This window comes from Elephas maximus, chromosome 4 (genome assembly GCF_024166365.1).
Source record: "Elephas maximus indicus isolate mEleMax1 chromosome 4, mEleMax1 primary haplotype, whole genome shotgun sequence".
Taxonomy (NCBI): Eukaryota; Metazoa; Chordata; class Mammalia; order Proboscidea; family Elephantidae; genus Elephas; species Elephas maximus.
In genome coordinates, this window is record NC_064822.1 from 139,073,777 (window position 1) to 139,099,309 (window position 25,533).

The 25,533-nt window shown below is 38.9% G+C and overlaps 1 protein-coding gene and 1 pseudogene across 4 annotated transcripts in view; both read left to right on the forward strand.

Moving 5' to 3' along the window:
* Nucleotides 1–25,533, forward strand: part of ZDHHC17 (zinc finger DHHC-type palmitoyltransferase 17) — a 303,371-nt gene that overhangs the window by 185,813 nt on the left and 92,025 nt on the right. The window lies entirely within an intron of this gene.
* On the forward strand, nt 124–1,927 carry LOC126075827 (lupus La protein-like; annotated as a pseudogene).

A 25,533-nucleotide genomic window follows, 5' to 3' on the forward strand; every position in this document is an offset into this window, starting at 1 on the left:
ATCAATTTTCAGTTTTCTTTTTAATGTACATTTTTAACAGTGTAGATGTCCTGCTAAGTACTATTTTAGTTGCATCCCATAGGTTTTAATATGTAATTTTCATGTTGTTCAGTTTTAAAATATTTTCCAATGTCCATTTTTATTCCTTGACTCAAGAACTCTTTAGGGTTACAGTTCAGATTCACCAGGTGCTCCCTGGAAACCCTATGCAGCAGTTCTACTCTATCGGATAGGGTAGCTACAAGTCAGAATTGACTCAATGGCAATGGGTTTGGGTTGGTTTTACAGTGGACTTTCAGGCTATTTCTAAACTTTCACTACTATAAACAGTGCTACAATGAATACACTGTGTGTTCAAGCTTAAATGTAAGACAAATTCTGAAATGTGGGATTGCTGGATTGAAGAGCTTATGCAATTCAGATTTTATGGATATTACCAAATTGCCTTCCAAAGTGGTCACTCCTAGTTTCACTCCTAGTAATGGTAGGTGCTGAAGAATATACAACAAACCGTTAACACTAATTACCTCAGGGACTGTAATGGGTGGGAGACTGACTGAAAAAAACAAGTTTTTTTTTTTTTAAATATACACCTCTAGGCCAGCGGGCAGCGCTTGGAAGTCGGCACGTTGCTGTCGCCGGTGTTGATACCGTGGAATGCCTCTGCGGGATCGCAACCTTAAAGGAAAATTTTCAGATAGCAACAATGGCTGAAAATGGTGATTGTGAAAACATGGCAGCGCTGGAGGCCAAAGTCTGTCATGAAATTGAGTATTATTTTGGTGACTTTATTTTGCCATGGGACAAATTTTTAAAGGAACAGATCAAACTGGATGAAGGCTGGATACCTTTGGAGATAATGATAAAATTCAACAGGCTAAACCGTTTCACGACAGACTTTAATGTAATAGTAGAAGCAGTGAGCAAGTCAAAGGTAGAACTCATGGAAATAAGTGAAGATAAAACTGAAATCAGAAGCTTTGCAAGCAAACCCCTCCCTGAAGTGACTGATGAGTATAAAAATGAGCTAAAAAACAGATCTGTTTATATTAAAGCCTTCCCAACTGATGCAACCCTTGATGACATAAAAGAATGGTCAGAAGACAACGATCAAGTGCCAAATATTCTGATGAGAAGAACATGGCACAAAGCATTTAAGGGGTCAATATTTGTTGTGTTTGATAGCATTGAATCTGCTAAGAAGGTTGTAGAGACCCCTGGCCAGAAGTACAAAGACACAGACCTACTAATACTTTTCAGGGAAGATTACTTTGCAAAAAAGAATGAAGAAAGAAAGCAAAATAAACTAGAAGCTAAATTACAAGCCAAACAAGAGCAAGAAGGAAAACAGAAGTTAGGAGAAGATGCTGAAATGAAATCTCTAGAAGAAAAGATGGGCTGTTTGCTGAAATTTTCAGGTGACTTAGATGATCAGATCACAGAGAAATAAAATGGATAAACTTTGTCAGAGGAGCAAAAGAGGGAGTAATCCTATTTAAAGAAGCACTGGATAAAGCCAAAGATGCAAGTAATGGTAACCTAAATTAAGGAACAAAGAAGTGACGTGGGAAGTACTAGAAGGAGAGGTGGAGAAAGCAGTGTTGAAAAAAATCTTGGAAGATCAACAAGAATCCCTAAACAAATGGAAGTCAAAAGGTCACCAAATTTAAGGAAATGGAAACGGAAATAAAGTTGCCCAGGCTGGGTCTGCTAAAGGAAAGTACAATTACAGGGCAAAAAAACTAAATTTGATAGTGATGATGAATGCGATGAAAATGGTGCAGCTGGATCAGTGAAAAGAGCAAGAGAAAAAGCAGGCAGAGAAGAACCTGCATCAAAACAGCAGAAAACAGGAAATGGTTCTGGAGACCAGTAATTTAGTAAACAATTTTAAAATTCATTTTAATTAGGTTTTAACCGACTCTTGTCTTTGGAGAGCTTTAAAAAGAAAATCGAATTAGGTCAACTTCAAGGTCCACCTGTAAGAAAGGAAAATTTTGTTGTTTTTTAAAATGTGTAGCTCTATCTATCAGATGTTTCAAATATCAAAAGGAAGGTTCTTCTACTAAATTACCTTTTTAATATGAAAATGTATTAGTATAAACAAATAAAATCTATGCTGTATTAAAAAAGCAAAAACATTTTTTTCTTCATTTTTGTGCCCAAAGCATTCGAGAAAGAACTTGTTATCTTAAGCCAGATTATCAGCTGTTGGTTATGATTATGAGTATTTTCCTAGGCTGGCTTTTTTTACCCAGAAAACCGGAAACAGAAGAAATAGTTACTTATTGAAAAGCTTTTCATACTGAATGTAGTTAGGCCAGAATCAAGAGACTTACTGATTTCTTTTTATGACATTTATATGATGCCGGCATATCTCAGCTCTGTAAAACAAAAGACACCTAAGGGTAAAAATTATATTTTCAAACATATATCAACCTAACTTAAAAAACTAAGACAGTACTAAGTGCTTATAAGCCAAACATTTTAGACCTGCCACTTTAACTCATCCAAGATTAACCATGGCAGACTAAGCTTGGTATTTCTACAATTTTGGCTATTTAAACTGAAGCTAGAGATTATGGGGAGTTTAGAAGGATAACAAATGGACATAAAAGTATATCCTATGAAAATGACAGTACCTTTCTATTTTTAGTTTCCTGGTCATCTGTTCTAATTTAATGTCATAATAGCCATGCTTACTTCAAAATATTTTCATCCTGAATTTAGTAATGGTAGAAAGTAGCTAATTACCTACTAAGCTCTCAAATGAGAACCCATTTTTCATGTCCTTTCTTTGTAAAGAATAAGTTCTGAAAACTCTTCAAACTAATCGATTTTAGAGGGAGGGCAATAAGTCTACCTATCCTTTACTTTTTGCAACATAACTTTGAACTTTCTAGATCACAGCTTCTCAAATTTTAATGTGCAATCAAATCACTTGGGGATCTTGTTGAATGCAGATTATAATTCGATAGGTCTGGGTGGAGCCTGAAATTACTCATTTCTAACATACTCTCAAGGAATATGAATGCTGATGGTCTGAGGACTACACCTAGAGTAGCAAGGCTCTGGCTAGATATACTATTCAGACTGTTCTAATTGCTTCATATCACATATTGTAATACCTTAAATGAGGTAAGGAATGAGCAATACTGAATATAATAATCAGCAGGCCTGTTACATTATTGTTATGAACAGTAATATATCTAGTTATGTATTTAACATAGTGTCATTTTTACCATCATGTAAAAACATTTTCCCCTGTTCTTTTATTTCGGGCTTTTCGAAATTTGGATTATAGTTAGTGTCTTTTTTTCTAGTGTCCAGTTATGTTTTCCCCAATTTGATGTTTGTGAATATTATCCAGTTTACTAATAAAAATGTATCAAACAGGAAAAAAATATACACCTCTGATTTTTTTTTTTACTTGTTATCAAATTCATTATCAGTTTGTAATTATTTATTTTCTGTTGTGCTTTCAGTAAAAGTTTACAGCTCAAGTTTCCCTTACAAAAATTTATACACATTCTGTTACGTGACCCTAGTTGCTATCCCTATAATGTGACAGCACATTCCGCCTTTCCACCCTGGGTTTCCTGCGTTCATTCAACCAGCTCCTATCTCTTTCTGCCTTCTCATCTCGCCTCCAGACAGGAGCTGCCCATTTAGTCTCATATATCTACTTGAATTAAGAAGCACACACTTTACGAGTATTATTTTAAGTTTTATAGTCCAGCCTAATCTTTATCTGAAGAGTTGGCTTTGGGAATTGTTTTAGTTTTGGGTTAACAGAGAGTCCAGGGGCCATGTCTTCCGCGGTTCCTCTAGTCTCAGTCATACTGTTAAGTCTGGTCCTTTTACTAGAATTGAGTTATGCACCCCACTTTTCTCCTGCTCTCTCGGGGACTCTGTGTTGTGTTCCCGGTCATTTCAAGCATTGGTGGTAGCTGGGCACCATCTAGTTCTTCTGGACTCAGGCTGATGGAGTCTCTGGTTTATGTGGCCCTGCTTGTCTCTTGGGATAATGTTTTCCTTGTGTCTTTGGTGTTCTTCATTCTGCTTTGCTCCAGGTGGATTGGGACCAATTGATGCATCATAGATGGCTGCTCACAGATACCACTCACCAAAGTGAGAGGCAGAACATGTTCTTAATAAACTTTGTTATGCCAGTTGACCTAGATGTCCCTTGAAACCACAGTCCCCAGACCCCCACCCCAGCTAGCCTGTCCCTCGAAGTGTTTGGTTATATTCAGGAAACTTCTTAGCTTTTGGTTTAGTCCAGTTGTGCTGACTTCCCCTATATTATATGTTGTCCTTCCTTCACCTAACATAATTCTTGTCTACTATCTAGTTAGTAAATTCCCCTTCCCTCCCTCCCACCATTGTATTCATCAAATAATGTTTTCTTCTGTGTTTAAAGTTCTTGAGTTCTCATAATGGTGGTCTCATACAATATTTGACCTTTTGCAACTGACTAACTTCACTGAGCATAATGCCTTCCAGATTCATCCATATCGTGAGATGTTTCACAGATTCATTACTGTTCTTTATCATTGCGTTATATTCCATTGTGTGAATATAGCATAATCTGTCTATCCACTCGTCTGTTGATGGACACTGAGGTTGTTTCCATTTTTTGCTATTGTCAACAGTCCTGCAGTGAACATGGGTGTTCATATATCTGTTTGTGTGATGGCTCTTATTTCTCTAGAATATATTCTAAGGGGTGGGATTGCTGGATCGTACGGTACTTCTATTTCTAGCTTTTTAAGCAAGTGCCAAATTGATCTCCAAAGTGGTTGTACCATTTTACATTCCCACCAGCAGTGTGTGAGTGTTCCAGTCTCTCCACAACCTCTCCAACATTTATTATTTTGTGTTTTTTGGATTAATGCTAGCCTTGTTGGGGTGAGATCGTATCTCATTGTAGTTTTGATTTGCGTTTCTGTAATGGCTAATGATCATGAGCATTTCCTCATGTATCTGTTAGCTGCCTGAATGTCTTCTTTGGTGAAGTGTCTGTTCATTTCTTTGCCCATTTTTTAATTGGGTTATTTGCCTTTTTGTTGTTGAGATTTTGCAGTATCTTGTAGATTTTAGAGATTAGACCCTGATCAGATATGTTGTAGCCAAAATTTTTTTCCCAGTCTGTAGGCAGTCTTTTTACTCCTTTGGTGAAGTCTTTGGATGAGCGTAGGTGTTTGATTGTTAGGCGCTCCCAGTTATCTAGTTTCTCTTCTGGTGTTTGTGCATTGTTAGTTATGTTTTGTATTCTGTTTATGCCATATGTTAGGACTCCTAGTGTTGTCCCTATTTTTTCTTCCATGATCTTTATTGTTCTAGGTTTTATATTTAGGTCTTTATCTACTTTGAGTTAGTTTTTGTGCATGGTGTGAGGTATAGATCTTGTTTCATTTTTTTTGCAGATGGATATCCAGTTATGCCAGCACCATTTGTTAAAAGGACTGTCTTTTCCCCATTTAACTGTTTTGGGGACTTTGTCAAATATCAACTGCTCATATGTGGATGGGTTTATGTCTGGATTCTCAATTCTGTTCCATTGGTCCATGTATCTGTTATTGTACGAGTACCAAGCTGTTTTGACTACTGTGGCAGTATAATAGGTTCTAAAATCAGGTAAAGTAAGGCCTCCCACTTTGTTCTTCTTTTTCAGTAATGCCTTATTTATCTGGGGCCTCTTTCCCTTCCATATGAAGTTGGTGATTTGTTTCTCCATCTCATTGAAAAATGTAATTGGAATTTGGATTGGGATTGCATTGTATCTATAGATTGCTTTTGATAAAATAGACATTTTTACAGTGTTGAGTCTTCCCACCCACGAGCAAGGTATGTTTTTCCACTTATGTAGGTCTTTTTTGGTTTCTTGCAGTAGTGTCTTGTAGTTTTCTTTGTATAGGTCTTTTACGTCTCAGGTAAGATTTATTCCTAAGTATTTTATCCTCTTAGGGGCTATTGTAAATGGTATTGATTTGTTGATTTCCTCTTAGAAGTTCTCTCTGTTGGTGTAGAGGAATCCAACTGATTTTTGTACGTTTATCTTGTATCCTGATGCTCTGCCGAACTCTTCTATTAGTTTCAGCAGTTTTTTTGAGGATTCTTTAGGGTTTTCTGTGTATAAGATCATGTCATCTGCAAATAGAGATACTTTGACTTCTTCCTTGCCAATCTGGATGCCCTTTATTTATTTGTCTAGCCTAATTGCTCCAGCACAATGTTGAATAAGAGTGGTGATAAAGGGCATCCTTGTCTGGTTCCTGTTCTCAAGGGGAATGCTTTCAGGCTCTCTCCATTTAGGATGATGTTGGCTATTGGCTTTGTATAAATACCCTTTATTATGTTGAGGAATTTTCCTTCTATTCCTATTTTGCTGAGAGTTTTTATCATGAATGGATGGTGGACTATCAAATGCCTTTTCTGCATCTATTGATAAAATCACGTGGCTCTTGTCTTTTGTTTCATTTATGTGATGGGTTACATTGATTCTTTTTCTGAAGTTGAACCATCCCTGCATACCTGGTATGAATCCCACTTGGTCATGGTGAATTATTTTTTTGATATGTTGTTGAATTCTATTGGGTAGAATTTTGTTGAGGATTTTTGCACCTAAGTTCATGAGGGATATAGGTCTGTAATTTTCTTTTTTTTGTGGTGTCTTTACCTGGTTATGGTATCAGGGCTATGCTGGCTTCATGGAATGAATTTGGGAGTATTCCGTCCTTTCCTATGCTCTGAAATACCTTTAGCAGTAGTGATGTTAACTCTTTTCTGAAAGTTTGGTGGAATTCTCCAGTGAAGCCATCAGGGCAAGGGCTTTTTTTTTTTTTAAATTACCTCTTCGATCTCTTCTTTTGTTATAGGTTTATGTAGTTCTACCTCTGTTTATTTATGTAGTTGTTCTACCTCTGTTTGTGTTAGTCTAGGAACGTAGTGTGTTTCTAGAAATTTGTTCATTTCCTCTAGGTTTTCAAATTTGTCAGAGTACAATTTTTCATAGTATTCTGTTATGATTCTTTTAGTTTCAGTTGGGTCTGTTGTGGTATCTCCCATCTCATTTCTTATTCAGGTTATTTGCTTCCTCTCCTGTTTTTCTTTTGTTGGTTTGGCCAATGCTTTATTGATTTTTATTGATCTTTTCAAAGAACCAGCTTTTGGTCTTGTTAACACTTTGTTTTTCTATTCTCTATTTCATTTATATCTGCTCTGATTTTTATTATTTCCTTTCTTCTGGTGCCCATGGCTTCTTTTGCTGCTCTATTTGTTCAATTTGTAGAGTCAATGTTTTAATTTTGTCCCTTTCTTCTTTTTGGATGTGTGCATTCATTGCTATAAATTGACCTCTGAGCACTGCTTTTGCTATGTCCCAAAGGTTCTAATAGGATGTGTTTTCATTCTCATTTGATTCTGTGAATTTCTTCATTCTGTGTTCAATTTCTTCTATAACCCAGTAGTTTTTAAGCAAGGTGTTTTTCAGTTTCCATGTATCTGACTTTTTTTTCCTTGCCGTTTCTGTTATGGATTTCTGCTTTTATGGCTTTATGGTCAGATGTAATATTTCGATGTTTTGGATTCTGTTAAGGCTGGCTTTGTGGCCTAATACATGGTCTATTCTGGAGAATGTTCCATGTGCATTGGAAAAGAAGTATACTTGGCTGCTGTTGGGTGGAGTGTTCTTTATATGTCTATGAGATCAAGTTCGTTGGTTGTGGCATTTAGACCTTCCGTGTCTTTATTGAGCTTCTTTTTTGGATATTTTGCCTTTACTGAAAATGATGTGTTGAAGTCTTCTACTATTGTTGTGGAGCTGTTTCTTTTTTCAGTGCTGTTGGATTTCGTTTTATGTATTTTGGAGCCCTTTTGTTGGGTGCATAAATATTTATTATGGTTATGTCCTCCTCGTATCATTATATAGTGTCCTTCCTTATCCTTTGTGGTGGACAAAAAGTCTATTTTGTCAGAGATTAATATTGCCACTCCTGCTCCTTTTTTGATTGTTGTTTACTTGATATGTTTTTGCCATTTTTGAGTTTTAGTTTGTGTCTTTGAGTCTAAGATGTGTGTCTTGTAGGCAGCATATAGAGAGATCTTTTTTGTTTTTTTTTTTTAATCCATTCTGCCACTCTCTGTCTCTTTATTGGTACATTTAGTCCATTTACATTCAGCGTAATTATTGATGGGTATGAGTTTAGTGCTGTCATTTTGATGTATTTTTTTGTGTTGTTGAGTTTCTTTGTTCCACTTAATTTTCTGTGCTGAGTCATTCTTCTTTACATATTTTCTTTTCCTCTTTTTCATTGTTGTTAATTTTGTATTTGCTGAGTTTTTACGTTTTTCTTGTTTTTTATTTTGGTGTATAGGATTGTTAGTTTCCTTTGTGGTTACCTTAATATTTACCTCTATTTTTCTAAGTTTAAACCAATTTTTTATTTCTTGATATCACCTCGACTTCCTCTCCATATGAAAGTTCTATGACTTCATTATTTAGCCCCTCTGGGTTTAATGTTGTCATCTGTCACATATTTACATCTGTTTCCCTATTTTCAGTGTTTTAGCTTTCTGTCTCTCTGTGGATTCTTGCAGCCCATTAAATTTGTCATTATGCCCTTGTATAACCTTCTTAAGTTCCTCTGTTGCTTAGTCTGTGTGTTCCTTGACCTGGTCTGCATTTGGCCTGATCTCCTTCCTGGTCTCTTGAAGAGCTCTGTATATTAATCTTTTGAATTGTATCTCCGATAATTCCAAGAAGTCATCTTCCTCCAGGAAGTTTCTTGGTTCTTTGTTTTGGTCACTTGCTGAAGCCATCATGGTCTGCCCCTTTCTGTGATTTGATATTGACAGTTATCTCTGAGCTATCAATAAGTTATTATATTTATTTTTTGTTTGCTTACTGTGTCCTAGCTTCTTGTTTTGGTTTCATATGCTCAGATAGGCTGGTCGTGTGTGCTACTTTGATTATTGGCATCTTTGAAGCTCTCATGTCCTGTCACCAGGTGGTTAGAGCTGTTACTGGGTCTGTGAGCCCAGGAGTCTTTTTACTTTTCTTGTGTAGGTTCAGCTTAGGTGTCCAGGTCACCTGTCACCAAGTGTGTAGTACAGGCTCTCACCTACAGTCCTAGCCGGGCAGGGGTGATTGGAGTAGGCACAGGTATCTGGCTACAGTAGGGGATCATGTGCTGAGCATGGCAGGGGACTGATGGCTGCCCCTGTGTGCCTAGGTAGAAGGCATGTCCCTGTTCCTTAGAGTGTGTAGGTGGGTGGGTTTTGCAGCTGGACTTTGGGCACCCATTGCTGTTGGGTGTAAGGACTGGGAAGGACCACTTTTTCTTAGACCCCTGTTGCAGGTGGCTAGGTGGAGTGGGTTGAGCCACCAGTCCTCAGACCCCTGATGTGGGTAGATGAGGACCCTGCTTAATAGGCAATGAGGTGTCAAATGTCACGAGTCTGCAATTCCCTCTCGGCTGTTGCGTTTGAAAATAGGGTTCAGGAATATGCCCTGTTGTACTGGGCTAATGAGGTCCTACGCTGCTGAAATGGGTCCAAACAGGTCTAGGCAGGGGTGAAAGGCATTAAAAGTCTGTGGACCCCTTATGCCTGTGCCTAGGCAAAGGGGCTGTGCCTGCCCTGAGTTCCCAGCTTGGGGGAGCTGGCAGATTATTTTTCCTGTTTGTTAATTTGTTCCATCTTCAAAGCCAGGAGAATGGCTCGGAAAGCGCAGTGGATCTGACTTCCAGCCCAGGGCGTGCAACAATAGCTGAAGCCAGGCCAGGATCCAGAGCAGAGCGGAAAGGAGGCAGGTAAATGGGAGAGAGGTAATTCCCAAAGGTGGGAAGAGTATTCTTAATCTGCATGGTAGGTTAGATGCTCATACTTATCTTTCACTGATTTAACGCTGCTTTTCCTTGGTTCCAGAAGCTTGAGCAGACTCTCCACCACTTAGTTTCTCCCCATGTGGAAAATGCATCCCCAGTGCTACTACTTGCCTTAGCCCCCATGCGTTGGCCGATCCAGGTGCCGGGTGCCAGCCAGGTCATGTCTGGCAAACTCTCGCTACTTCTGAACTGTCTCTCTCTCCCCCTGCCACTCAGTCCAACTCCTCAACTTTGCCTTTGAGGTTCAGGTCTCCTAGATTGTCATATATAATCAATTCACTTGTTTTTTCAGGTCTTTGTTGTAAGAGACACCGCAGGAAGCATCTGACTACTCCACCATCTCGGCTCCAACTTCTTATTTTTTAATAATAAAATATCAGTCTGAAGTTCACTGGAAATATCTGGGAAGAAGACAAAAATTAAGTAGATAGTTAGAAGTGATAAAAATAGTCCTATGGAATACATCATCTTTAATTGTAAGCCTTTATGGAAGTAGGACCACTACAAATTAAGTATGCAATATATCAATACCTGGCTAAAATGGAAACTGTAGAGTTACCTTGGCCTAGAGGAGACTCTAGGGAGTGGAAGCCCATTATTCTCCACCATATACCTGGCTAATTTATCTCTTTTGTCTGCTCACCACTAAAAGGTTGAAAATGCTAGTGGCTCTTCTAAAGTATATACATGTCCTTCTCTCCAGGAGGGAACCCTGGTGGTGAAGTGGTTAAGTGCTACAGCTGCTAACCGAAGGGTCAGCAGTTCAGATCCACCAGGCGCTCCTTGGAAACTCTATGGGGCAGTTCTACTCTGTCCTATAGGGTCGCTATGAGTCAGAATCGACTTGACGGCACTGGGTTTGGTTTGGGTTTGGTCTATCCAGGAAGATGATTTATCTGGCCCATTAACATGAGCGCACTGTGACTCTTCCTTATTAAGTTTCTTATGTAAGTTAAGTTTTAAATATCTTTCAAGTATTTTATTTTTTAAAAATTTCCTGTGTTTGCATTTCCTGGTGGTAGCCCCTTTTCTGTATTGTGCTGCAGTGTTCTGGAAAGCTGGGACCCAGAAAGGGTGAAGCACAAAACAAGGGCATTGATTATCAGGGGTTTTGTCAATAGACGTGTTACATGCTTTCCTGTTCCTTTGGGCAAGTACTCAGTCTGGGTGAAGGCCAACTAAGGAGGGCCCTGAAACTGAGGATGAGGCCCATGACTTTGAGGAAAACAGGAAGGAAAAAAGCAGTACCTGGGGTTTTGAGGGAAGATGGTAGAAGGTAATGGTGAGACTGGATAGGGCTATGCAGAAGAGGGATAAAGGCTGGGGAACCAAGTAAAAAAAATTGGCATAGTAGAGCTTATGAAAATACCTCCCAGAGGGAGGGAGGCGTGGCAAACAAAGAAGGTGCATTGTCACTTGCATAAAAATATGGTACATGGTACATGAAGCAGCAACAGAGGGAATGATTGGGAGAAAACAAATTTAAGAACTTCCTCAAAATAGGCAGAATCTTCATACCATGGTGATCGTTGAGCCAGGGAGGGGGGGGAAGGAGTATTCCTAGTGTTCCGTGTGCAGTCTGCTGCCATTTCTCCATATTTACCCTGCGCTGTAACCAGACAAACCTCTTAGGGTTCCCTAAGCACCTTGTGCCCCCTCAGGCCTTCACAGCTGTGCATGTTGCTCATTTATCCACAGGGTTCTTCCCCTGGTAAACTCCCAATTGTCCTTTAAGACACTGGTCAAATGTCACATCTTTTAATTCTTTACTGCTGCATGCTGTATATACCCCTCAATTAGTATTAATTTCACAATATTATAATTTTGTAGCATCATCCCCAACCTGAGATTTGGCTGTTCTTACTCTGGGAGTCAGACATGTCTGATGAACCCGTGGGGCAGGTAGGTCTTCCAGAAGCGTGTTTGTATAAGGGCCTGAGGACCATTCGGGAAGAAAACTCTATGTGAGGAGATAATAGTCAAGCATAACAAGTATGTCCTATAACAATGCCTTCGTTGTTACAAAGCAGTAGTAGTTTGAGTATCACATGAGGTCTGTATGCTGATTATTAAGCTATTATTCTTCACTTCCAGAGCTATGCCTTCTGTACTCTACCCTGTGATGATTGAGTTGCGATTCTGTTCTGCCAGTAGGAAGCACTAGAGGAAGATGGGAAGGCAGAAGGGGAGAGAAGGAAATTGTTCCTTTCTGTTGCTTTTTGTTCTGTGCCTAAGCAATGGCACTTCGCCCCAAGTAGCAGTTGTTAACTACCAGTTCCCCTCAGAGGGGCCAGCAGTAGCTGGGTAGCACCCCTCCTTAAAGATCGAATCCAGGGTTTGAGGATATCCTCTGCCAAGCTCTGAGGTTGTAAAAATCCCAACCCATCAGCTTTGTTCACCAGCCCTACAGACAGTGGTTGCCTCTTGCAGTTACTATCACTGAATTACCTAGATGTCCCCTTATGCTTTTCCAGTTCTCCAAAACCTGCTTAGCCAATTCCCTATATTAAATTCTCTTTGTTAAAATAACTAATATGGTTTCTATTTTCCTGACTGAACACTGACTAATACAGACCTCCACTTAAGTTCTCCATGGACTTCTGACTGAATACTATGGGATTGAGAAAAACATTGAAAGACAAGTTTTCTGTATAAACGGTACTGTTTTGTACCCCTCCACAAAAATTAACATTAAGCAGTAGGACTCAAGGGAATAACTAAGACCTTTGGAGTTTTAATATGCCAGTACCCAACTGACAAGGCCAGAACTGTAGGAGAGGAAAATATGACTGATGGCCAGGCAGGTAAAGCACATGAATGAGGTAGGTTGGTTGGAGAAACAAGAGAAAGTGGTGGAATGTTGGTATACTGGAGACCATTTTACCTTGTCCATAAGGGACAACTACTACTAATTTCCAGTCTTTTGACTGTTGGGATATGGGGCCAACATCTTCTAAATTTTTTAAGAAAGCTCAAAATCTAGAGTTTTAAGTAGAATTAGTTAGCAACTAATTCAAACTAAAAGCAGAACAAAACAAAAGAAAAACAACAACAACAAAATTATGCAGGCCAAAACCATGGAAGTCAAGCAATGTCTTTTGTTGTTATAGACCACAGGTCACTATTTCAACTCTGTAGGAATAGTCAGCCTTATTTATTGGACTTGTAGGAGCCTTAGGAATACTTGATGATCTGGGAGATATCTTTGCAGGGCACATTGTTCCAGTAAGTGTAGGTAAGAGTTAATGACACACAGTTTATATTTATTCACATGTCTTCTGTCCTATTAGACTGTGAGCTCCCTGGAGGCAAGAATTATGTCTGATTCATCTTTGTATCTCTAGCCTCTGGCATAATGCCTGGAATTCAGTAGATGTTCAATAAGGTTTAGTGAATAGTCAAATGGTTGACTGAGTTAGTAATTAAGAAAGACAATATGATGTATAAAACACAGCTTGGAAATTAGACTTACGTTCTAGTCCTGGCTTTGTCATTAGCGGTGTGACTTCGAGAAACAACTTGTCTGAAAATAATTTTCTAATTTGTGAAATGGAGATACAAATACCTCTCTTCCAAGATTTTTTGTTTTGTTATCATTAATTTAATAGAACAGTAAATGTGAAAGTGCCTTGTGGAGGGATTGACAGATAATGGGCATTGAGAAGGGGCTCACAGTTTTTGTTCCTTCAGTAGCTTGCTCTATGACAGTAGCAGAACTAGGACTAAAACTATATTTAAAGTATCTTGTTGTTGTTAGGTACCACCAAGCCAGTTCTGACTCATAGTGACTCTATGTACAACAGAATGGAACATTGCCAGGTCCTGTGCCATACTCACAATTGTTGCTGTGTTTGAGCTCATTGTAGTCATTGCATCAATCCGTCTTGTAAAGGTCTTCTTTTTCGTTAACCCTCTACTAAGCATGATGTCCTTCTCCAGGGACTGGTCCCTCCTGATAACAGGTCTAAAGTACGCAAGATGAAATATCATCATCCTTGCTTCCAAGGAGTATTCTGTCTGTACTTCTTCCAAGACAGATTTGTTTGTTCATCTGGCAGTCCATAGTATATTCAATATTCTTCACCAACACCATAATTCGAAGGCATCAATTCTTCTTTGGTCTTTATTATTCATTGTCTAGCTTTCACATGCATATGAGGCGATTAAAAATCCATGGCTTGAGTCAGGCACACCTTAGTCCTCAAAGTGACATCTTTGTTTTTGAACACTTTAAAAAGGTCTTTTGCAGCAGATTTTCCCAATGCTATGCAGCATTTGATTTCTTGACTGTTGCTTCCATGGGTGTTGATTGTGGATCCAAGTAAAATGAAATCCTTGACAAGTTCAGTATTTTCTCCATTTATCATGCTGTTGCTTTTGGTCCAGTTGTGAGTGTCTTAGTCCACTGATATTTCACCTGCATGTGCTAGCTTGTATCAGAAGAGAATTCTTTTAGTTAATTATTATCATTAAATTGGATATTCCCAGAATGACTCTGTTATGTTGAACATTTACCATCAGTCAATGAGTAAAACCTGCTATATTACCCACATTTGTGCAATTCAGATCTTTTAAAGTCTTTTTTAAAGGATATTTCTTAGGTTAATTTTCCTTTTCTGGAATATCTAAGATTATGATATGAGCAAATAGCCCTTTTATGAAATGTACTGTTTGGATTTCTTCCCAGAATTCACTTATTTTTCCCTATTCTCAAATCATTTGAAGTAATAAAGCTAGCATTTTCAGGCACTTAATGTGCTGGAGGTGTTTATGTGATGAAATGTGCTCTGGATGCCAGCAGATAGAAAGCTCTTCTTCATTCTCTGACTGTTAACTTCTGCTGTTACATCCAAAGCCTCCATAGCATTTCCATTAAGTATTAGGACTGTGAGGTCGTATCCTTCTGTTTTTTGTTTCTCTCTTGTGCCTCTCCTTGGCTGTCTCTCATCAGCCACATGTGCATTTGGTTAGCTTATAAGACAGCAAAGGCAATTTTACTTCAGTATGTACAAATCCTGAGAAGACAAACTTCACAGAGTTAGACTGATTATAAGTACAGCTGTTTATTATCCAGTTAATTCATTCTGACTGCTTTGGTATAACTGTTAACTTTTTGAAGATACCTTGTTTTACTTCTAAGCCTTGTATTTTGTTTTTCTTCCATCCTTTACTCCTACCCTAAAGTCCAAACTAAAATTCTAGAACACTCTTTCTGTTAATTTTCTTAATCAATGGGGAAGTCAGATCTTTAAAGTCTATTTCCTAGGCACCATAACTCTGGTGTCAGTGAGAAGCATTCTTGCAGCCACTTGACAAAGTGTTGATCTTTTCCTCTCTTCTCAACTAATAACTCTCTTGAACTAGGCGTGTTTCCTAGTAAATATTTTCCTCACATGAGTCGCTATTTCACCATACTCTCGCATCATTTGGGGTCTGGGGAAACTCTTCTGGCAACCATGGCTTTCCTAGCTGACCCTGTCTGGCCGTTTAATGTCATCAACTCATTGATTTCAGTTCAGCAAACATTTATTCCTCATTGATTTAGCAGGCACTGTGATAAGCATAAGGAGCCCTGGTGGCACAAACAGTTAAATGTTTGGCTCTTAACTAAAAGGTTGGTGATTCTAACCCACACAGTGGCTCCACAGAAGAAAGACTTGTCAATCTGCTTCTGTAAAGATTGCAGCCAAGACAACCCTATGGGACAGTTCTACTCTGTCACAGGGAGTAGCTACAGGTCTAAATCGGCTCAATGGCACCTGACAACAACAGTGGTAGGCATGGGGGCTACAGAAATCATTCACAGATGGATTTTGTCTTCAAACAGCAGATTCCCTGCGTAGATGCTAAGAAAAATGGATGTTAATAATTCAATGTGGTAGGTGCTACAGAATGAATACTTATTATTCTTGCCTTGGATACACAGAAGGAAGACCAGGAAAACTTTGTTAAAAAGAAAAAAAAAAAGGAAAGTTCATTTTTGAAGTGCATTGCATAGTGGAATAAAGAAGGAGAAAAGGAATTAAAAAAGGATAGTCTTAGAAGGGGGGCCCTGGTGGCACAGTGGTTAAGAGTTTGGCTGCTAACCAAAAGGCTGGCAGTTCGAATCTACCAGCTGCTCCTTGGAAACCCTATGGGGCAGTTCTATTCTGTTCTATAGGGTTGCTATGAGTCGGAATCGACTCGACGGCAACTGGTACGGATAGTCCTAGAAGGATTTTTTAGGAGCAAAATGATATTTTATTTTGATTTTAGAGCCATTTCACTGTGGTATTACAGAGAATGGAGTAGAATTAGGAGTAAACAGGGGCAGAGTGACCAAATCAATCCTGTCTCAATCCAAAATCCTCAGCTATTTCCATATTCAGTTATTGATTATGACTGCATCAGCAATGGGAGAGGGCTATAGGTTATCTGGAGTTCCACTCCAGGGCAATCTTCAAGTCTAGAAGCCTGGAGTTTCATGTGGATGATTATCGCTTCCAGTTAAGTTTCTGCTTGAGTCAAGATTATTTTTACTATTTTGGTACAGACATGGAATATGCATTTCCGGCATGTTGGATGAGAAAATGGGGGCTTTGGGTTAAGGAGAATTGGAAGGAGAAGATTTTACCTGAACATGAAGGAAAAACAGCTTAGCTGATCAATCTAAGCCTTAAAAACAAACAAACAACAACAACAAAAAAAAAAACCCAAAACTCGACTTAAATAAATTACTATTCAGGTGAAATAAAATAATGATTCTAAAATCTTCTACTCTCTTTTAGTTATATAACTTAATTTTTCATGTTACACTTCCAGTATGGCTAAAAAAAAAATGACAATATTGTTATCAAGGACGTGGAGCAATGATAGCTGTAGATAATATAAAGTGATACAAGCACATTGTAAACAGTTTGGCAGTTTCGTATAAAGTTAAGAATATAGTTGCTATGTTACTATGAATTTTTACTTCTATGGATTTACCCAGAATAAATGTCATGAAAAAGTAAATAAATAACTTTTGGTACATCTATACAGTGGAACATTACTAAGCAGCAAAATGGGACAGACTGCAAATTGATGCATCTCAATATCATTGCTAATTGAAATAAGCCAGACCAAAAAGTGTATATACTATGATCCCATTTATATAAAATTCTATAAAATGGAAACTAACCCATGAGCACAGAAAGCAGATAAGTGATTGTCTGGGGACAGGGTTGGAGACAGGGATGGATTTCAAAGGGACATGAAGAAACTTTTAGAGGTGACAGAAATGCATCTTGATAGAGATGATAAACGCCCTGAGGAAAAAAAAAATCAAAGTGTATAATTTTAGTGTATGTCCTGGTGAAATGAACATAAAGTGCATACTTTAAATATGTGTAATTTGTTGAACATAAAGTATACCTTAGTAAAGTAATAAATTAAAATTTCAAGTGTTCACTAAATCAAATGTTTTTTTAACACCTTTATTTAAACTGAGGAGACAGAAAACAGATTCCAACATTGTCTTTGGTTATGCTTGTAATTGTGGTATCTGATACAGGGGTTGCAAACTTTTTCTACACAGGGCCAGATGGTATATATTTCAGGCTTTGCAGGCTATACGCAGTTTCTGTAGCATATTGTTCTTTCTTTTTTTTTATTTTTAATAATATTTTGAAAATGTAAAGACCATAGGTCAAGGGTCTTATCAAACAGCCTGTAAGTCAGATTTATTTCAATCCAAGAGGTCCAACTCAGCCCTCATTTATTAATAATCTGTCTTATGTTTTGTCTTAGGCTGGTGTCTTAGTTATCTAGTGCTGCTATAACAAAAATACCACAAGTGGATGGCTTTAACAAAGAGAAATTTATTTCTTCACAGTAAAGTAGGCCCCGGCACTACTTTCTTGGTGGTATGAGGTTCCCCCATCTCTCTGCTCCTTTCTTTCTTTCACGTCTCAAGAGATTGGTCTCAAGAGATTGCCTCAAGACACAATCCAAACTTGTAGGTTGAGTCCTACCTCACTAACAAAACTGCCCCCCATCCTCCCTCATTAACATCACAGAGGTAGGATTTACAACACAATAGAAAAATCACACAATACCAGGAATTGTGGCCCACCCCAACTGATACACACATTTTTGGGGGGACATAATTCAATCCATGACATTCCACCCTTAAAAAAAAAAAAAAAATTTTTTTTGGCCCCCCCAAAATCACATCCTTGCAATATGCAAAACATATTTACCCCATCATGCCATAGCAAAAGTCTTAACTCCAAATCCAAAATCCAAAAATTCCTCTTCTTCTGTGAAATCTAGAATACAAGTTATCTGCCTCCAGTGGTACAATGGCAGAACAGGCACAAGCTAGACATTTCCATTACAAATGGAAGAAACTGGAGGAAAAGAAGGGATAACAGGCACCAAGCAAGTCAGCAGAACACATTAGATTAGCCCTCAAAGCTTTGAAAATAATCCTCTGTTCTCTGAGACAATTTATACAATAACCCTGCCCTCCAGCCTCTAGGTTTTGGCCACACTCTCCGGACTCTGAGTGGAGGCCCATTGGCCCTGGGCTTTAGCTCCGCCTTCCAGGCCCACTGGGACAGCAACTCTGCTCCCTTGGCTTTAGGCACACAGTTCTCCTAGTGCATCTGAGTGGCAGCTCCACCCTTAGAAACACCAGTGACCATGGCCATAATTTTTGAGACTGAGGCAGCTCGACTTGTGTTCCTTGTGTCTTCAGCTTCTGCTTCCTGGTTTCTTAGCCTCTCAGCCCTGGGGCCTCACCCCTGCATCTGCCCTGCTGGGGCAAGTGTTCCAAAGCTCAGTAGCTCCACCGATAAGTGCCTGGAGGCACCCCACTCCACCAGTAAGTCTCCTGTGCACAGGCACTCAGGTCCCTTGCTCCATGGGTCGATTCCAGCACCATCTTGCGCTGGTCTCCTGGTTCTCCTTCTGCTGCTTCTCTGCCACTGCAAGTTCTCTGCTGCGTTGGTCCTCTGCTACTGTCGCTCCTCTATCCATTCACAGTTTTAAAACTGCTTCCACATTGTAGGTATCTGTTAGAGCAGCACCCCACTCTTGCGGTACCAGATTCTGTCTTAGTCATCTAGGGCTGCTATAACAGAAATACCACAAGTGGGTAGCTTTAACAAAAAGAAATTTATTTCTTCACGGTAAAGAAGGCTAAAGACAAAATTCAGGGTGTCAGCACCAGCGGAAGGCTTTCTCTCTGTGTTGGCCTTCTCATCAATCTTTCCCCAGACTAGGAGCTTCTTTGTGCAGGAACCCTGGGTCCAAAGGATGAGCTCTGCTCCTGGCACTGCTTTCTTGGTGGTATGAGGTTCCCCCATCTCTCTGCTCACTTCTTTCTTTTATATCTCAAGAGATTGCCTCAGGACACAATCCAAACTTGTAGGTTGAGTCCTACCTCACTAACACAACTGCCGCCCATCCTTGCTCATTAACATCATAGAGGCATATACGAAAATCACACAATACCGGGAGTTGTGGCCCAGCCCAAGTGATACACACATTTTTTGGGGGGACATAATTCAATCCATGATGCAAAACCAGTAAAGTATATAAATGTATATATAAAACCAAAAAACCCACTGCCGTTGAGTCGATTCTGACTCATAGCGACCCTATAGGAGAGAGTAGAACTCCCCCATAGAGTTTCCAAGGAGCGCCTGGCAGATTTGAACTGCAACCTCTTGGTTAGCTGCCGTAGCACTTAACCACTACGCCAGCAGGGTTTCCAAAATGTATATATACTTTTATATCAAAGAAATGGCTCATGCAGTTGTAGAGACTGGAATGTCCCAAGTCTTTGGGTCAGGATAGAGGCTTCTCCTTATTCACATAGCTGCAGGGGCTGGCAAACCCACGATCAGCAGGTCAGAGAGCAGAGCTTTTGCTCACATGCTGTGAAGATTGACAAGTCTCAAGATTGGCAGGCAAGACCACGGGTAAGCTGCTAGGTCAAGTTCCAAGAACCAGAGGTCAGACAAACAGGAGCCAGCTGCAGGATCCAGCACAAGCAAAAAGCCCCCAAGCCTTGCCAGAATGTCTGCTTATATTTGACACAGGCCAGAAGCCCAAGGAAACTCCCTTTTAACTGATTGGCTACTCACAACAGATCCCATCATGGAGGTGATCACATTTCAAATCTCAACAGGGTAGTGATCACAACATTATACAACTGCCAAAACACTGAGAATCATGGCCCAGCCAAGCTGGCACGCAATCTTAACCATCACATGTTTTGATTTTTTAAAATGTACTCACCTTCATATTTCATTTAATGAATGACAATATCCTTGTAAGACTGGTAGAACATATGGTTCTTCGTCTTACCACTGGGTAGAAACTGAATTACCAAGGAAGCGAAGTGGATTGTCATAACAGACAATTAATGCTATAAAACTTTAACCAGAACATTCTACTTTTAGGAGGATATAATAATTTGGGATGGGAATATAATCACAACAACAACTTACGTTAATACAGCACCTTTCTTCCTAGTAAAAAGGAATTTTCACATACATTGTGTTTTTGGTCATTCCAAGAATCATAAGCACTTGAGTACTAGCTGAAATGGTAGTGGTTTGAAACCCCCGTCCAAAGGCACCTTGGAAGATGGGCCTAGCAATCTTCTTTTGAAAGTTATAGCCTTGAAAACCTTATGGAGCTGTTTTACTCTGCACGCATGGGGTCGTCATGAGTTGGAAGCGACTTGGCAGTAACTAACAACATAAAGCCCTTATAGTCAACAAAACAAGTTCATATATTTTAGCTTCACAAGTGGCCTCTAGCCTTGGTATGCTTAAAATTTAATTAGCCCAATAGAGAGCTTTCTTTCTCTCTGAAGTATATTTTTGATCATTAAATGAATTTACAAACAAGAAAAAATTTAGATACTTTTTGTATTAAATCTTGATTATGTTTGAACTTCAGAGAACATGTTTAGAACACTGTGTTGCAATGTCCACATCCCCAGAAAAATTTTTTTCAATATGAAATGTCATAGTACATGAATAGCATGCTCAATGTAATTCATTATGTGGTATACAACTTTGTTTATCTTTTCTACAAAAGAAAAAAAATGATGTAAATTATCTTTAATTTTCCTCAGTTGATACTATCTTCAGTGCATTTAAAAATAATTCTTTAAAATTGGTAAACAATGGAATCATATTTTGTCTTAATTAGAAAATTAGAAAAAAATAGAGAAAAAGCTATTTTTCATGCTGGAAAATTTTATTCATAGACAATGAAGGAATGTTTAGAAAATAACACAGGAAACTGCATACTCCCAATAAAACGACTTATTAGAAGCCCTTATGTGAAAACCCAGTATAATTTTTAAAAGAAGATTTTTTGTTGATTATCTTCTTTAGATTTAAATATGAAAGTCAGAATCACATGTTGGAAGAGTGATGAGTTACATTATTTTCCTTGCCGCTTTCTTGGTGTCATTTACTTGGGCACATATATAAACTAGGTATCATTTGTCTAGTTTATACAGAATAGTAATTTCCCTGTAATATTACCCAATTTCCACAGAACACATTTTGTACTAACTGCAGTGGTTAATAAATCATTTGAGGGCATTGGCTTTGGGATAGGTGTAATTAATAATCAAAACTTCCAGATCCATTCCTTCAAAACCTTTATATTAATTGAATTACTCACATTTCTAAAAAATGGCAATAAACCAAAACCAAATCCATCTTCATCCAGTCAATTCTGAGTCATAGCAACCCTGCAGGACAGAGTAGAACTGCCCCGTAGGGTTTCTAAGGAGCGGCTGGAAGACTCGAACTGCTGACTTTTTGGTTAGTAGCTGTAGCTCTTAACCACTGCACCACCAGGGCTCTGGCAATAGGCACTGTGTATTTTTTTCAAGATATATTAATTGTATTATAGATAGGTGTCTTGGAAGCATAATGATGTCTCTTCAAATAGTTTTGCACTTCTCTCTGACCCACCAGTTAATTTGCTGTAGAAATTGTGTTAAACTGTTGTGGACTTTTTTGATACGTTATGTGATTTAATTCTGAAGAGAACAAAATAGGGAAAATAACAAATATTGGAAAAATTTGAAACAAGTTTCCAAGTTTCAATCTTATTGAGAAAGGACAAAAAAGAAAACATATTGCAAAGTAATTATTTGCGATGCTTTGAAGAGTCTCATATTTTTATAATCCTTCCTTTCAAAACATATTTTCTGAGAGCCTCTTAGGGAAACCAGCCTTTCAAAATGCATGAACGGATTCATCCTACGGTATTGAAAACCAATATAGAGCAGGGAAGGTGCCTCTTGACAAGGATTGACTTATGCCTCTCTCAGACCTTGGTTTGTCCTAGGAAAACTTATAACAAAGACGTTCTGGTGATAATTCTGGTATCTCTTGTGTGTTGGGTCCCAGACTGTAGGGCTGCTAGTAAAATCACATTTATGAATGTACAAACCACAACCAGCTGTAATCCTAGCATATGGAAAACTGTTTCAGATGTCTGCTGTCATTCTCAGTGTACTGGAAGGTTTGTGGCCCAGCTCTGGATGTTTTTGCCTCAGTTATGCTCCACTTGGGAGCTCCAACCTCTGGTGGCAGCAAGCCAAGTTTCCAGGCTGTGCAGTAAGGCATGTAGGCATGAGGCTTGTGCTACTGAGTTTACTTCTTGAGGCAAAGGCTTCCAAGGCTGTGGGAGCAGACACTGGCTCATCAGGAGGTTCGCCTTCCTACCAACACGCTCTATGTCACCACAGCTTGTTCCCCTGAGAACTAGGAGGTTTATAGGGCACTGATGTTACTGGGAATTTTTCAAGAAATTCAGATGGCAGGATAACAGAGTGCGCACACACATTAAGGAAAGAAATCTTTCCCGTCACCTCTTAATGACAAAAATATTATGGATGTTAAATCCAAAATAGATTACAAGACAGAGTTGATTATTCACTGTAGTTTTAACTAAGCAGAATAGCTGTTGATTCACGTTTTAGTGTAAGCATTGAGTTTACAGAAACAACAACAAATATAGAACCTTGACCCAAACACCCCCACATTCAGTTTACAACAGAATAAAATGATAGATGCACTAATAATTCAGGACCGTAAGTCAACATATAAATTCCCACATCAAAATTTTTTCTCATACAAGAAGGACTTCTGCAGAAAATTGACCCTAAGAGCCATTTGTGGGAAGTTTATAACCTTGGCATTCAATATCATCAGACAGGTCAGAAGGGAGGGAGGTGCTAACATAGTTGTCCTTTCAACTTGAATATCTTGTTTCTTTATTTGCAATTTAAAATATTACTGTGGTATTTCACAACCATCCACACAAATGTCAGGGCTTCTGAATTGTTTTTTTAATAATGCTCCAAAGGAAAGAATAACTATATGAAACAAATTGTAAGGGGCCTTGATAAAGGCTGGGAACAAATTCCCCCCCGCCACCCCAGTGCATAGGGAGCCTTGGTGGCACAGTGGTTAAAGTGCTCAGCTGCGACCCAAAAAGTTGGCATTTTGAACCCACCAGCTGCTCAGTGGGAGAAAGATGTGGCAGTCTGCTTGCACAAAGATTTGCAGCCTTGAAAACTCTATGGGACATTTCTACTCTGTCCTTTAGGGCCACTATGAGTCAGAATTGACTAGACAGCAGTGGGTTTGGACCCCAGTGCATATTTTCCAATGCCTAGCTAGTAGTTTCTTTCTTTTTTTTTTTTTTTTTGGTAACACAGGGAACAACACAGCCATTGACAGTCATGGCAAATGTCTTCAAAGACTGTGGTCAGGTTAACATACCATTCCCCAGAGATCTCAGGTTCAAATCATTACCGCCACCTAAGATAAAGCATGTAGGGAGTTTCTGTATGGTTCTCCATCTTGACCTCTTTTTTCCCTCCTCAAAATCAGAGATATTTCCTTGTCTCTAACCATTTAGCTAGTTTGGAGCACAAAATAATTTTCTTGTAGGATATAAGATGTTTAACATAGATGGTTAAACTAAGTCCTACTACACTGAGTATAAAATCCAGAATATTAAAAAACCTCCAATTTAAATTTCTTTTAAAATTTATTTATATGTATTTACGATAAATTTTAAAAGAAAATCCTAACAACTCCAGAGTATGGCCTACAAGGACCTACATGATCTGTTCACGTCCACCTCTCCAACCTCACCTCCTCTGTCTCCTTATAAACTCGGCTGCAGCTATACTGGCTTCCTTTCTCTCAATGAAACATACCACCCTTGTTCTCACTTCACGCTTTTGTTCTTGCTGTCCCCTCTTTCTTTTTATATGGCTGACTTCATTATTCCATTCTTAGCTCAAAAATTATTTTCCAGAGAGACCTTCCTGACCACGATATTGGAAGTAGCCCTTTTACCATCACTTACCATCATATCTGAAGCAGCCCGTTTTACCAGCCCTTTACTCTCACCTTTTATCAAATCAGCAATTTTATTTCCTTCATAGAACCTTTTGTTATCTGAAAGTATTATCATTAATTTATTAATATCTATGACCAAACCATCTACCTGAATCTCTTGAATATAAACCTTAAGAGGGCAGGGATTTTTCTGTCATGGTCACTGTTGAGTGTCTAGCACTTAAAACAGTGCCTAATGCATAAGGTGTAGGATAATTGAGTTAGTAGAAGCTTGCTTCCTTTCTTTGGCTTAGATGACTTCGAAAGTATCAGATAATTTCATAGTCACTTTCCTCAGTAGCCCCAATCCTCTATCCCTAATCCTGAGAAATTTTCAGTAGTCCATCTTAGTCAGGATAACACTATCAGCTGTAGGAGATAAATTGCATATTCTCAGTGGCTTAAAATAAGAGAAGTTTACATGTCACAGTACAATGTATATTTTTGGTTGATTGGCTTCCATGTGCTCATTTCAGGATCCAGGCTTTTTCCTTTGGCTAGTGTCTTAGTTATCCAGTTTTGCTGGAATAGGAATTTCACAAGTAGATGGCTTTAACAAACAAACTTATTCTTTCACGGCTTAGGAGGCTAGAAGTCTGAATTCAGGGTGCCAGCTCTAGGGGAAGGCTTTCCCTCGGTTGGCTCTAGAGGAAGATCCTTGTCTATTCTGACCTTCTGCACCTGGGCGATCTTCATGTGGCTTGGCATATGTCTTCCCCCATCTCTGCTCTCACTAGCTTGTTTAATCTCTTTTATATCTGGAAAGAGATTGGTTTAAGACACACTCTACACTAATCCTGTCTCGTTAACATAACAAAGACAGCCCATTCCCAAATAGGATTTACAACACATATTTTTAGAGTATGCAATTCAATCCATAACAGATGGTGTTCTCTTCATTCAGTCAGCAAATGGGGAAGGAGCCTATGGAGAAGGCACACATATATCTTTACCATTTTAGTCAAGAAGTGGTACCCATCACTCCATTCCATTCCATTCCTTCCATTGACCAAATTGAGCCACACAAGCCACACCTAACTGCCAGGGAGACTGGGGAAAGAAATGGAGCTAGCTGTGAGCCTAGGAGAAAAGGAAATGGATTTAGTGAACTCACAGTATAATCCTCCAGGAAAGATAGCTGTGTTTCCTTCACCTGGAGCAATGGCCCAAGCTCTTCTTTGTTGTTGTTAGGTGCCGTCAAGTCAGTTCTGACTCATAGTGACCCT